Genomic DNA, 14,098 nt, shown 5'->3' with positions numbered 1-14,098 from the left:
CTGGTCGAGTATTTTTCCAGTCTCCTGGCAAAGTGGTTTCACACAGCTTTGAATGCAAGTGACCTCGTTTGTCCTCACGGGTGTTGGGTCCCTGCCTTGCAGAGGGTACCTACTTCCTACCCCAGAGCAGTGTGCTCTGGTTCTAACACAGGGTCTCACTCTCTGTGCCTGTAAACACATCCATTCTTCTGATAACTTTCCACCGTGAGGGACTCTCCTGCTTCAGATTTTAAATGTCTGGGCATCGAGATTCCCAACAGTTGCAGAAAGCACGTACAGAATGTAACATCCACCTTGCAGAGAAAGGAAGAGCCTGAGACACTGACCCCACCAGCAATAGCCTAGATTTTAAATGGGAAGACAGAGACCAGACCACAGCTAACATAATACAAAGTAAATCATTCCCGAAAATAAAATAAAAAGGCTTGTTCACTCGAAAAGCACGCAGCCAGGCCACTTAACCAGTAGTCAGCCTGCTGGTAACCTTTACAATGGCAACTAGGAATCCTTGAGATGGGATAGTGACCACTGGCATCCATGGCATTCTATCTAGACCTTCTAGAAGCCGCTATTAGTTGACCCCACGCTCAATGTCACCTCTGGATCAAGTTTGCTGACTGCTGTGTGCTCATCACTGGCCTCCTTATGCCCCTCAGGACTCTCTGGGGCCTTCAGTTATCTTGCCTGAGTCCCCTCCTTTGTTTCTTTCCCCTCAGGTCCCCCGCATGAGACCTAACTTTGTCCTCTGCCCCTCTTTTTACCGGGCACATGCGTCCACAGCCTTTTGAGGGCCTTCCGTTTATCAGTTCATCTCAGAACCCCTGCACATGTTTATAAAGGCCTAGCAGCCCTGCTCACTGCCTTTGGAAGCTAAAACCCAGCTCCTATCAACCACTGGGCACAGAACACAGCAAAAGAAGAGAGCGGTTGGATTGCAGTGGGAGTGTGTCCATGACAGAGAGTTTTGTTGAAAGAAACAAAACACTCTCAAAGGCCTGAGCCAGCAGTATGCTGGGGAGTCCAGCCACTGGTGAAACTCACATCTTGCCCGGGTAAGGCAAAAAGCAGGGCAGAACATACCAAGAAACAAGCACTGTAGTATTTTACAAGGTAGTCTCTATGTTGACATGCCTTAAGCACAAACAAACAAACAAAAAAGGTTAAATGCACCTAGAAAAAAATGAAACCTCTCTACAGGAATTTGAGGGTCTTTTTTTCTGAAATGTTTTTCTAACTCTTCACTATTATAAAGCAAATCTCGTGTATATTGCTCTGACAACACCCACTCAAAGAGCCTTTCATAGCTGCATTCTGAGGGTCAGCCTCAAACATTCACTGAAAAATGAGGTGGGAGTGACTGTATTCTCGATGAATAACTAAATTTTTCTAGCACTAGACATATTCTGATGATGTAAGTTAAAAGTCGGCAGTTACTTTCCCCTCTGCTAAACGGAAAGCAATTGGGGAATACAGAGGTGGGAAGATAGCCTCCTCAGGTCTAAAGCATACCTCTCCACTCCCTACCCCAAACCCGTCAACAGCGTGTGTCTCCCATTAACCCTTCTTCATAATTGTCTATAGGTCAGAATGTGGGGGATTATTTTCAGTGTTGAATATTCTTGAAACTTCGCCTATCACCCAATTCAACCAACACTTCTTGAGCACCGCCCATGAGCCAGACCCTGAGTTAGGCACCAGCTCCCCCGTGGGCACCAGACAAATGTCCCTTCTTCGAGGAACTCATAATCTGAAGGAGAGTCACGCCTGTATACGGCCAGCCAGGGTACCACGTGAAAAGTGACAGCGTAAGAGCTCAGAGGAGAGTGTAGTGTCTTCCTGGGTTAGGGAAGAGGGAAAGCATCAAAGCAGTTATGTTTGATCAGGGACTTTAGGGACATTTGTGTAAGAGTTCACGGCTGAGGAAAGGCAAAAAGATATTCCAGCCCTAGAAAGCAACAGAAGCAAAGTCATGGAGGCATGAAAACGCACCCCAAGTTTAAACAGTCATAAGCATCCAATGTGGGGTAAACAGAGAGAGAATGAAGCCTGGAAAGGAGGTTGGAACAGGTTGTGAAGGTCCCTTCCTACCTGTTTAAAGTTTATTTGGGGGCAACGGGGAATGATTAAAGGGTTTTAAAGCAGTTGAATGACTCAGTCAGACTCATGTTTTTAAAAATAATTCTGAGATCGGGAGTAAGATGGGTTAGAAAGATAGAGACTGAAGGCCAATTATTCAAACATAGGATACGAATAGGGACAGTGGAAATTGAAAGAAAGGAACTAACTTGACATTTTTAGAGAAAAAATGTAAGGAGCCGGCAGCCAACAGGATGTGGAAGTGTGAAAAGAAGAATAACCACAAAAGTTGCTGAGATTCTTGATTGGGAGGGTGGTGACAACATGAGCCCAGCTGTAAGAAAGGGCAGAAGGGCAGGTTTGGGGGTGAAGAAGGGGGCCAAGAGGTCCTATTGCTACATGGTGAGTTTGAGACCTCTTGTTACAACCAAATGAAGTCAGCTAGTACACAGCTCTAAAGCAGCCTGGAACTGAGACGGGAGACTGGGGCTAGAGATAAGGGTTTAGATGCACTGGCAACCTCAACAATTAAAAACTGGTAGCGAGGAAGGAACAAAAAAAGCAGAAAGAAGCAATAGTAAGCAAGCTGGGAGGAGAAAAAGGAAGCCAAGGGAGGGCATAGTTTCAAAGCAAGAGTGGTTAATAGTCAAATATTGCAGGGAACCTGGGACTTGGGTCTAGATGGAGGTCATCACATTTGACAGTATCAGACCCCTTTGAAAGCAGTTTTAGTACAGCGATAGGGGGAGCTGCCTTATGACAGTGGGTATATTGTACAGTACTCATTAGCACCTTCATCCTCAGATGTCAAAGAACTGTTTCGGAAATAGGATTCAGAACATCAATTATTTATTAACAGCTAATCAGGGGATTCAAGCCTATTAGGTTAAATCATTGAAAATATAAAGCAACACATAAAGGTATACAAATAATTACCTCTCTAATTTCAGATCAGTAAAGATGCAGGATAAAAGAACAAAAGAAACTCTTAGAATTGAGAGCCGTGGAATATTGATGTCCAGCCAAATACGGTAGGCGTGGTGAGTCCAAGCAAGCACTCTAGAATATACGCCAGGGTTCAAGTCCAGCTTTGATCTTCTAGGTATGCAATTTGGGGGAATTAAACTTCTCTAAGCCTGATTTTTTTATCTCTCTAATTAGGATAATCGAAATAACAAATACATATAAAAGCTCTCAGCATAGTGCCATCACATAATAAATGTTGACTTATTATAATAACTCATTATTCTAATTGTGCAATTATTATAATAATGTTTCATTTAGTCTTTACTTTTTTAATCAATAACTATTTTTGAGCCACTCCCCTCTACGTACCAAGCATGACTCTAGGTGCTGGGAATATTAATTAAAAAAAAAAAAAAAGAGTAAGACCCAGTTCCCCATCACAAGAAGCACAGCCTAAAGGTTTAGAAGGCAAGTGCACAATTGCACAACAAGATGATCCTTGTTGTAACAAAGGAATGAGAAAGGTGCTCAGAAATATTCAGGAGGAAGCACTCGGTGCTACCCCAGGACCTGGAGAAGGAGAAGGGCTGTCAGGCCAGGCTACAAAGATGAAGTAACAGTCATTACAAGGAAATCTGTGAAGAAATTTTAAGGATAATAATAAATATTAAGGTGCCATCACACACACACACACACACACGCACACACACGCACCTGAAAAAGTCAGAAAAAGAAGGTTCTTTGCCCAAGGGCAAACAGCAAGAGAAAAGGAGTTGGAAGCAACCCAAACTCTTGTCATTCAGCTCAAGGAGTTATTTTGGCTGAAATAATCATCATGTAATATTTACACTCTTCCCACCTGAGTTTGGGCTACATGTTCTACAAGCAAATTAAACATCTCCTGCCTGTCCTCTAAAAGTCTAGCGTTTAAAAATAGTTACTAACACAGGGACAAATTCAAGAACTTTGATGACAAACTACCCCCTCAAGATAGTGTTCTCAAAGGAACAATTTTCAAGTTCAGTTTGGTCCCCAAGGTGAGGATGTTAATAGATTTTGCCCTTCCCTTTGAAAACAACAAATATCAGGGAGAAATTTTAAAATTGCATGGCTTGGTTTCTCAAAAAGTCAAAAATAGACAGATCCAGCCATATAATGGAGTATCCTTCTGAGTATATACCCAAAAGAAGTGAAAGCAGGATGTTGAAGAGATGTTTGTATATCCACGTTCATAGCATCATTATTCACAACAGCCAAGAGGGGAAGCAGCCCAGGTGCCGATCAATGGATGAACAGATAAACAAAATGTGAAAAATACATACAATGGAATATTATCCAGCCTTAACAAGGAAGGAAATTCTGACACATGCCACAACGTGGACGAACCTTGAAAACATTATGCTAAGTGAAATAAGCCGGTCACTAAAGACAAATATGATACGATTCTGCTTACCTGAGGTACCTAGAGTGGTCAGATGCATAGAGACAGAAAGTAGAGTGGGGATTGCCAGGTGCTGTGGAGTGTTAGTGGGAGTTAGTGCTCAGTGGGCACAGAGTTTGAGTTTTGGAAGATGAAAAATGTTCTGGGGCTTCCCCGGTGGCGCAGTGGTTGAGAGTCCGCCTGCCGATGCAGGGGACACGGGTTCACACCCTGATCTGGGAAGATCCCACATGCCGCGGAGCGGCTGAGCCCATGAGCCATGGCCGCTGAGCCTGCCCGTCCGGAGCCTGTGCTCCGCAACGGGAGAGGCCACAACAGTGAGAGGCCCGCGTACCGCAAAAAAAAAAAAAAAAAAAAAAAAAAGTTCTGGACATGGCAGTGATGATGTGGCTACACAACAATGAGCACATACTTACGCCACTGAACTGAGCACTTCAAATAGTTAAAAAGGAAACTTTTATGTTACACATACTTATCATAATTTAAAACAATTTTTAAAACTCGAATGGTTGCCATGCTCATTAAATGCCTGTTCTACATCACTTAGAAGCAAATAAAAACACCCCGTTTCTGACATTTAGATGCAATGCCATCTGAGGAAGGGACAAGAGACTGAGGCCAGGCGTATCAGAAAGTTCTTTATCCAAAGGAGCAGCGTCCAGTTACCATTCCCTGGGAATGGACATCTTTGTAAACCACTAAGAAGGTGGCCTTTTTGGCAGCCATCATCTGACAAGTTTTAATTAAAATAATCCCCGTGTAACAGCATCACCCCGCTAGGGAATGACTGTCAAAATGCACATTCCAAAAATTACTAGTTGAACTTCTATGTGCAAAAGCATTAGGCCGAGCTTTATGTAAGACCTGTGACTGCAATTCTTAAATCAGTTCTTGCTCTTAAGAACTGTCTAGTTGAACAAATAATAGACACAAGAAAAGTTAAATGACAATAAAAGAAGTCTATGATTATGTTCAATTAAGTAGTATTTGTAACTAGCCCTTTAACAAACTTGGAGAAGGGAGAGATGACTGGGGGCTGGAGTGTTCCAGGAAGACTGATGCAAAAGACTTTGGGAGAAATGTTCAGGACTCAGTAAGTAGAAGCAGATGACCCTGGTTCAAGTAGTGGGTTTGTGATGGGAAGTGGTAAGAGAGAAGGGTAGAAAGAGATGGGAGCCAGATTACAATAGCTTTTAAAAAGTCATTTTCTGAGTTTGGATTTCCGCCTCTACCCACAGAGGAACCACTGTAGGTTTCTGAGAAGGGGCACTGTATGATGAACACGATGTTCCCATGTGCGGTGGCTTTGGAGAGGGAGAACCTTAATTGGTAGAAAGTTGGATTCCGGCCCATTGAAGTGTATACCTGAGGGCCACTGAGTCACAAAAAATGAAACCGAACACATGCTTTTGTTAGGTTAAAGTCAGGACTTTAAAATGTGTCAGGCCATATGCTTATAGATGCACTGAATTTTTCTTGAAGGATACACAGGAAACTGCTGACATTGGTAACTTTTTAGGAGTAGGACTGGAGGTAGGGGAAGGAAGACTTTGACTTTTCATTGTGTACCTTGTACAATGTGGATACACTTCTCAACCATGTGCGTGAATTCATTTTATAATTTTAAAAGTTCTTTTAAAAATGACAACCAGATAGTGTTAAAAAGTGGGCTCTAATCAGCAAATTCAAGACATTTCTAATTACAAAAATGGACATGTATCTCAATCTTGTTTGTACCATATCTTTTTCTTTTTGCGGTACACAGGCCTCTCACTGTTGTGGCCTCTCCCGTTGCAGAGCACAGGCTCCGGACGCGCAGGCTCAGCGGCCACGGCTCACGGGCCCAGCCGCTCCGCGGCATGTGGGATCTTCCCGGACCGGGGACAAACCCGCGTCCCCTGCATCGGCAGGCGGACTCTCAACCACTGCACCACTAGGGAAGCCCTGTACCATATCTTAATCTCTATCACATATAGTGAGATGTTGTGAGAATGACCTAAAAGTAATGGAACAAAGCACAAAGAACTAACTCCACATCTGAGGCTTTACCTCAAAACAAACAGATGAGCTACTCATAATAAAACACCTTTTTGGTGTATCTGCCTGAGTCTATTCCAAACGAACTCCCCAGTGAAAACAAAAATCAAAAATAGTAGCCCACAGTGTATTTGATAAGACATATCCCCATCTCAGTAAGTGGGTTTTTCATCCTTCTAGTAGCTCAGAGCAAAACCAGTTGAATCATCCTTGACTTATTCTTTTTCTCCCATCTTCTATATCCAAGTTCCATCAACTCTACCTTAAAGATTTATCCAGAAGCCAGCTGCATGTCACCAAACCTACCACCCTCACCCTGGTCCACCATCTCTACCTGGACCACTTACAGTAGCTTTCATTCCACTCCCTGCTTCCACTCTTGTCCCATACAATCAATCTTCCACAGGACAGCCAGAAAGATCCTCCTAAAATGCCAATCTGAAGAAGTCACTCCCCTGCCCACAACTTCCTGTGACTTCCTGTCATATGGCTAAGACCCAAAGTTGTCACCTGGCCTCAAAGCCTGCATGATCCAGACCCAGTTTCCTCCCCAACATCACATCCTGTGCTCCCCGCTGGCTCCCAACACGCCAGTCACACTGGCTTCCTGCCCACTCCTTGGACACAGCAGTGACCCCATCTTTGGGCCTTCATCTCAACCAATTCAGGTTGAGAGATTCACTCAACCTGAATCTCTTCCCCCAAACGTCCCTGTTCCCCCACCTCGCTTCATTTGTGTCTCTAGTCAAATGAAAACTCATCAGAGAGGCCTTTCCCAGCCATCCTACATCAACTTCTAGAACCACCTCCCTCTCTTTCCCTTTGCACTATTTTTTCTTTATATCACCTGAAAGTATGATAGATACTCATCTGTCATTTGTCGTTGTTTTGTACCCGCCTCACCCAACTAGAATGTGCTCCATGACGTCAGACTTTTTTTTTTTTACCATCTTCACTGCTATATCCCCTAGGTCTAGAATATGCCTGGCAAATAAATGAGAGCTCAATAAATATTTGTTGAAGACTGAAGTAAGCACAAATCAAGGCACCCAAGATCACTGGACAAAAAGAGGTTTTTGAAGCCCCAAATGAGGCATATGCATAACAATGCCCAGTAAATTTGGGATAAGAGAATGAAAAACCCAAAACATCAACTGACAGCCATATAAGTCCATTGCTTATCTACAGCATGCTGGGAATCCACATGTGTGCTTGACATTAAGTCATACTTTGCAACATCATCTCTGTACAGGCTGGAGGGCCATCCTTAAGGTTTTGTGTCTAAAGAGTAAATACGGTAACAACTTTCCTCCTCCCTTTTTCCAGGACCAATGAACTTAGACTGAAAATTCTGCTGAAGAAAGAAAGCAATCACTGTCTCACCCAGAAGGCCCAGAATATTCAATTATTCCATGGAGAAGGTCTAGACAAAGCCCCAGCCTTGGAACTAGGAAACTGGGTCAAAGTCAAGTTCTACTACAAATTCAGGGGCCTTGGGCAAATCATTATATGTTTCTGATCCTGTTTCTTTGACTATAAAGCAGGAATGATGACATGTTCCCTGTTTCTTCACATGGTCATTGTAGAATAAAATGAGATGATGCACTTACAAAGGCCTCCTGAAAACTAAGTGGACCATACATCATGTGTGGTCATCAACTTGTACTGGCTGATCTCTAGTTCACATTCCCTTCTCTTTTGCTGGTGAGCTTTGTCTAAACAAGGATCTGATCAGATCCCTCCCCTGCTCAAAACATTCACTGATTTCAGCTTGAACCTTCAATGGTTCAAACTTCTTCACAAACTGAACCCAAACCATTTTTAGGGTCACACCTTCAGCCCATTCCTGTGCTGTGGCCTGTACTCCAGCCACAGAGAACTACTCCTCATTCCCTAATCTAATCATGATCTATTGCATGTCTATGCCAGGCTATGTGCCTAGGGCCCCACCCTCACCCATCCTCCCTTCTTCCATCAGGAAAGTCCTAGACACTCTCCAGCCTGAATCAGATGCTTCCCCCTGTGGGCTTTTTCTCAGGCGCCCTGAGAAAAATCAGGGCGCCCCGAATCACTGCTTGTTTGCAAGTCCTTTCTCCCACCGGACCAGTGGGTCTCCATCGGATGTTGTGTGTCCTCAACATATAACAGGGTAATGCATACAGTAGGTGGCCAGTGTCTGTTCTTTCAGAATATGGCTCTCTCAGGCCTCTCCAGCTCTAGCTCCCTATGACTTATGGCTTGGAGTAAGTGTTACGAAAGGCCTTTTCTTCCTCTTCTACCCCTGAGGAAATATTCTGTAAGGTGAAGCTGATTGAAGACTCCTAGGAGGCTTCTAGAAACAGGCAAGAACTGAGCAGAGGGACAGAATGAAGCTAGTGGCCTCTTTCCAGTCCTCATAAGTTATGTGTTTAAGGTGTGCTTAATTTTATTTGAGGTGCTTTGAATTCGCTAGTGAGACACACCCATATTTAAGTCTGGTATAAATGGAAATGGTTTTCAACTTATTCATTTTCAGGATTATCCAAGTTTCTCCCTTTCATGCTGGAGGAAACTCTTTTATTTATTTATTTATGGCTGAGTTGGGTCTTTGTTGCTGCACGTGGGCTTTCTCTAGTTGCTGCGAGCGGGGGCTACTCTTCGCTGTGGTGTGCGGGCTTCTCATTGTGGCAGCTTCCCTTGTTGCAGAGCACGGGCTCTAGGTGCGCGGGTTTCAGTAGTTGTGGCAGGCGGGCTCAGTAGTTGTGGCTCGCGGGCTCTAGAGAGCAGGCCCAGTAGCTGTGGCACACTGGCTTAGTTGCTCCACGGCATGTGGGATCTTCCCGGACCAGGGCTCGAACCCGTGTCCCCTGCATTGGTTAAGGTGGATTCTTAACCACTGTGCCACCAGAGAAGCCCCTGGAGGAAACTCTTGAATTGACTATAATTCAAAGGAATCATTGTTCTTTAGCTGTCAAGGTGCCCTGTTATTCTTTTCATAAATATCCTGGATGATCTGATCCCAGTTCAATGCAAACTCTATTTTTTTTTTCCTAGCCCTGTACCTTTTCAGTTGCTAAATTTACAGCATTAAAATGAAAGGAAGAAAGGAAGTCCCACTTTTGCCCCCACTGCTAACATGATATATGTCTGGATTTTAATTGCCCTTGTAATTATACTCTTGGCCGGGTCTCCACAGGTATAATGTAGAAATTAAACATTACGGCACAGCCTGAAAAGGCCTCGTTGAGGTACGAAGACACGACGGCTTTGTAATATCTCCAGCCATCAGGAGAAGGAAAGAGAAAGATGAAAAGGAGGCCTGGGAATGTCATAAGCTAGCTAGCAATCCACTGAAGAAGCATTTTCTGTCTATGACTACCTCGAAGACTGTGTGAGCTGGAAGGCTGCGAATCCCCTGGTGGTTTGATAGTCAGCTAAGGCGAGATGAAAATGGAAGAACGTGGATTGCTTGACTGTGAGTTAAGAAATAAGCACAGCAACAAAGGGAAATATGCTATGAGATTTTCTAAATATTTACCAAGGGGAGTTGACAATTCAGTGAGTGGAGCCAGACCTGACAGTGAGCTCTCCTGACTGCCTCCGACACCTTCCCTCGATCACCATCTCCATCTCTAAAAACAGGTGATCCTCACCTCTGGGGTTGTCAGAGGAAAAACCGTCTCTCTGTGATAACCCGGTAAATGCTCCATGATGATCTTAGCACACAGACCACTGCATTTACTCTTCCTCCCCAGATTTCTTACCTAAAGTAGACGAGTAACCAAACAGCAGTCTGTAAAACACTGAGTCAATATAAACTACGTTTAAGGTAAAATACTTCTTTCCACAGTAATTTTCAACTAGTGATATAGCCACGTGATTTCAGAACCCAGTATCCCTGAACCTCCCTGCCAGTCCTCATTCCAAAGTCAAATTTCTCATCAGCCCACACAGCAGTTATTTTCATTCTTGATCTTCCCAAGTCAATTGATAATTGTTAATCTGCAGGTCAAGGTTATTAATTTTTTTAAATTATTTTTTTATTTAAAAAAATTATGAAGAAATGTACTTTATATCACTTTAAACTTCCCACTGGTTATGTTTCTACCATTTCAGGTCTTGAATGGAGAGTATAATTTTGCTTTTGAATTTGAAACTTGGAATGATATACTTCAAGAGCAATTTAGTGACTGGGCTTAGATTAAAACAGGTATTTGACAGTCCCAATAATTCCCTAAAGTCTTTTCCTTCTCCATTGCTCCAGAAATGCTACATAATTATCTGTCTTAAAATCTGTATTGTCTCAAGATACCTGTTGTGTAAAAATGCATACATCTGTACACCTAACAGGCAATGGGGAGGTTATGGAACAGTTTAGAGTTGAATACTCCTGATGTCTTCTCTCCTATCTCCAATACCTTTTTAAGATTTCACTAGGATGAAAGTATTGGATATTAAAATATATCCTCTCACAACCTCCCTCAAAGGAAAGAAAATGTCAGTGGTTTAATATTAGGCAGAACTTCAGGAAATAAACCCAATACTGGCCTTGAGAGAGAGAGACAGGAAAGAAATGGTCTAGAATGGTGAGAAGCATGGAAGGCACGTACCACCACTGCACATAATTGACCAGGTAAATTACAGTTCGGTCTCACCTTTAAGCAAGTAGCTACGCAAATAGAAGGCTAGACTCAATGACTTCCAAGGTCCCTTCCCAGTTCAATAACGTTTGCCTCATGAATTTTTTATAGTCATCCTCCGTCCTATCACGCTGTCCCCATGCATCATCAAGCCCTCCTGGCCAATTCCACGACTGAAAGGAAAATCTGTTTTCAAAAAATCCATGCTTTGACTACTGCCAAAATTACAGTTCTGTCCTTGAAACAATGACCTGCACATAATGGGCATGGGTAAGTACCTCTGAGCAAGGAAGTGTCCAATACCTTTAGCAATATTTTTAAAGCTTCTTTGATATAGGCAGAATTATTACCTGAGGCCTTGAGAGTGAAAGATTGTGACGCTAAGAGACAATCCTATAACCAAACTTTCCAATTTATACTTCTATATCCCCTGCTGACTTCTGAACCTTAAAAGAGGGTGGAACTGAACAGGTGAGTTTGAATCCCAGCCTCACCTCTCATCAACTGAGTGATGTGAGGGAAATTACTTAATCTCCTTGAACCTGTTTCCTCACTTGTAAAATGTTGATTATATGAGCTACCTTGAAGAGTAATTGTGACAACTGAATAGGACAATACAAAGAAAACACTGAGCATTCATTTACTCATTCCCTCATTCATTCAACAAAGATTAACTGAGTGTGCACCACCAGCCAGGCACCAGGCTAGGCACTGGTATGTAAAAGACAGAAAAAGAAGGAAAGAAAGAAAGCAAGCTACTGTTATTTTTATTTACCAAAAACAAGCCTGTTTCCAGAACTGTGGCAGAACCATCAGATTCTGACTCTACTTCAAAACTTTCATTCACAGCTAGTTTGCCTAAAATAGTCATTTTTAGTTTGTCATATAGGAGAGTCTGCCTCCTGCCACACCTTTACCTACTCCGAAGCTAACCATCTAGGAGGTATTTTGCTAAAAGACACCTTCAGAACACTTGGGAGAAGCAATGACCAGAGCAAAAAGTGGTATCCCAGCTCTCAGCTGGGCAAGCCACTCAGGAAAACTTGATACGCCTGTGCTACAAGGCCCATCCCTGGATGCCTGGGAGGTTTGGGGTGCTTTCAATTCCATGAACAGACTGTCTTCTGAGAATTGGGGATTAACAGGACTGGCTCATCCCCAATCATTGTGACTGGACCACCGATAAAGAGAAGGGCAACAGCTAAGGGGGGGGGGGGGTCTAAAGGCCATGTGTTTGTAATGTAGGGCTTATGTCTTTCAGCTGTACTTTATGCTAGGATTTGATAAAGTTCTGTATAAATGACCCACATCTGAGGAGTCAGTTAGCTTCAAGGCTGGTGGGCTCTTCTTCAGTGTGAGCCTAATATTCCTTTTTCTAACTAGCCCACAGCCTCTGGGCAAGTACAAGCCTAGCTGTGTTGGGTACTGAGCATTCAGTACACTTAAACATTTTGCACTTCCAAAAAAGAGTTTCCCAAGACACTCTGGAACCCACGGCTCCTAGCAAAAGAGTTAAAGTCTGATACTGGAATAGGAAATGACCTGCCCTAGGTCATAGGATCAGAGGGTGGTCAAAGAAGGAATTCTAGAATAAAATTTGGTACCACCTTTGAAATTAAGAATCGGTTAGTGGATAGTACAGAGGTGCCTAAATTTTTTTGATTTGCACACTCCTCTCATTCAAGAGCCGCCTGAATCACTTTCCTTAGGAATTCAAGTATAGATCGTGACTAACTCAAGGCTGTGGACTTTGCAAGGCTGCCTGCTACCTGGAAGTGACAGCCTAGCCTCTCCTCACAGGAGTTCTGGTGCAAAAACACTGTCACTATATATCCACCACCCACCCACCCCCCTCCACCATCTGATGCTTACAAAACTGTGGTTTCTTTTCATTTTCCTTCAGTGATTTAAGTGCGTTACTATTAACTCCTGGTGCCTCTAATTCCTCACTGAAAATAGTGGTTTGGATATTAATAGGCTGTAAATCAAGACCCTACGGTACTCAAGCCTGCCGCTACTTCCCCACCTTTGGACGTCTGGGCGAATTGGTGGGAGTTGGGGATTGTTTTAAAGCTCCTGTTATTTCTCCCACTTTCTGCTATTTCTCAGGGCCAAGTTGTCGGAGAAGGAGGAACCCGTGAGGCAAGGGAGAGTAGAGTGGACCGTAGCAGCTTGGAGAAGCGGAACTCTTTGGGAGAGGAAGGGTGGGGGTCCTTGGAGGATGGCTTGGGGCACGCTGATCTCTCATTCTTGGGGCTGCACCCGGCCACTCTCCGCGTCGTTCCCAACGCTCGGGGACCCGGCCCCTCCGCCGCCCTGTCCTCCCTGCCTGGGCGCAGGGCTGCCGGGGAGCGCGCAGACAAGTTCCCCAGAAGAGAATCTGAGCGGCCCCAGGGCTGAGGAACCCGGCAGAGAGGGCAGCGCGGAGGTCCGACAGGCTTGAAGCAGAACCCCCTTCGTCCCCACGCCGGGGTCCTGGAGGAGGCAGCCCGGGACCAGAACACGCACCCCCCTCACCGCCCTCCCAGCGCCCCCGGGCGACGCTCCAGGATCCGGCTCTCCAAAGCAAGCGCCCAGCTTGCCAAGCGCCGCCGAAGTCCACGAGGATTCCCGCGCCCCGGGGCGATAGCTGCCGCAGCCGCCAGGGCCTCCCACGGGCTCTACGCCCGGCACCCAGGGCTGGGTCCCCACCCGGTCCCCTGGGCCCCGTGCGTCACGCGCCCCCTGGGCCCAGCGCCTCCGCTGCGCTCGCGCCGCGCGCCCCTGCCTCGCGCCTCCGCACCCGCACCCAGCTCCCTCTGGCCGCCGGGCCCTCCCGGGACTCACCTGCGCTGGGGCTGTAGCGGCGGCCACCCCGAGCCCGGGGGTGGCAGCGGCGGCGGCGCAGGGGGAGGAGGGCAGCGCAGGGCTCCTGGCACAGCGGCCGCCGGGCGCCTGGTGCTGCCGAGCCGCGGACCCG

General features: G+C 45.1%; 1 protein-coding gene across 1 annotated transcript in view; it reads right to left on the bottom strand.

The window, feature by feature from the left end:
- The window catches only part of SPTB (spectrin beta, erythrocytic), a 121,338-nt gene extending 107,240 nt beyond the window's left edge, over positions 1 to 14,098 (bottom strand). Inside the window, exon 1 of the mRNA XM_019922674.3 lies at positions 13,966 to 14,098. The gene's annotated coding sequence lies outside the window, so the exon portion shown is untranslated. The remainder of the gene's footprint in view (positions 1 to 13,965) is intronic.

Source organism: Tursiops truncatus, chromosome 2, assembly GCF_011762595.2.
Source record: "Tursiops truncatus isolate mTurTru1 chromosome 2, mTurTru1.mat.Y, whole genome shotgun sequence".
Classification (NCBI taxonomy): Eukaryota; Metazoa; Chordata; class Mammalia; order Artiodactyla; family Delphinidae; genus Tursiops; species Tursiops truncatus.
Note: the sequence above shows the minus strand (reverse complement) of the source record. Positions and strands in the feature narration are given on the sequence as shown.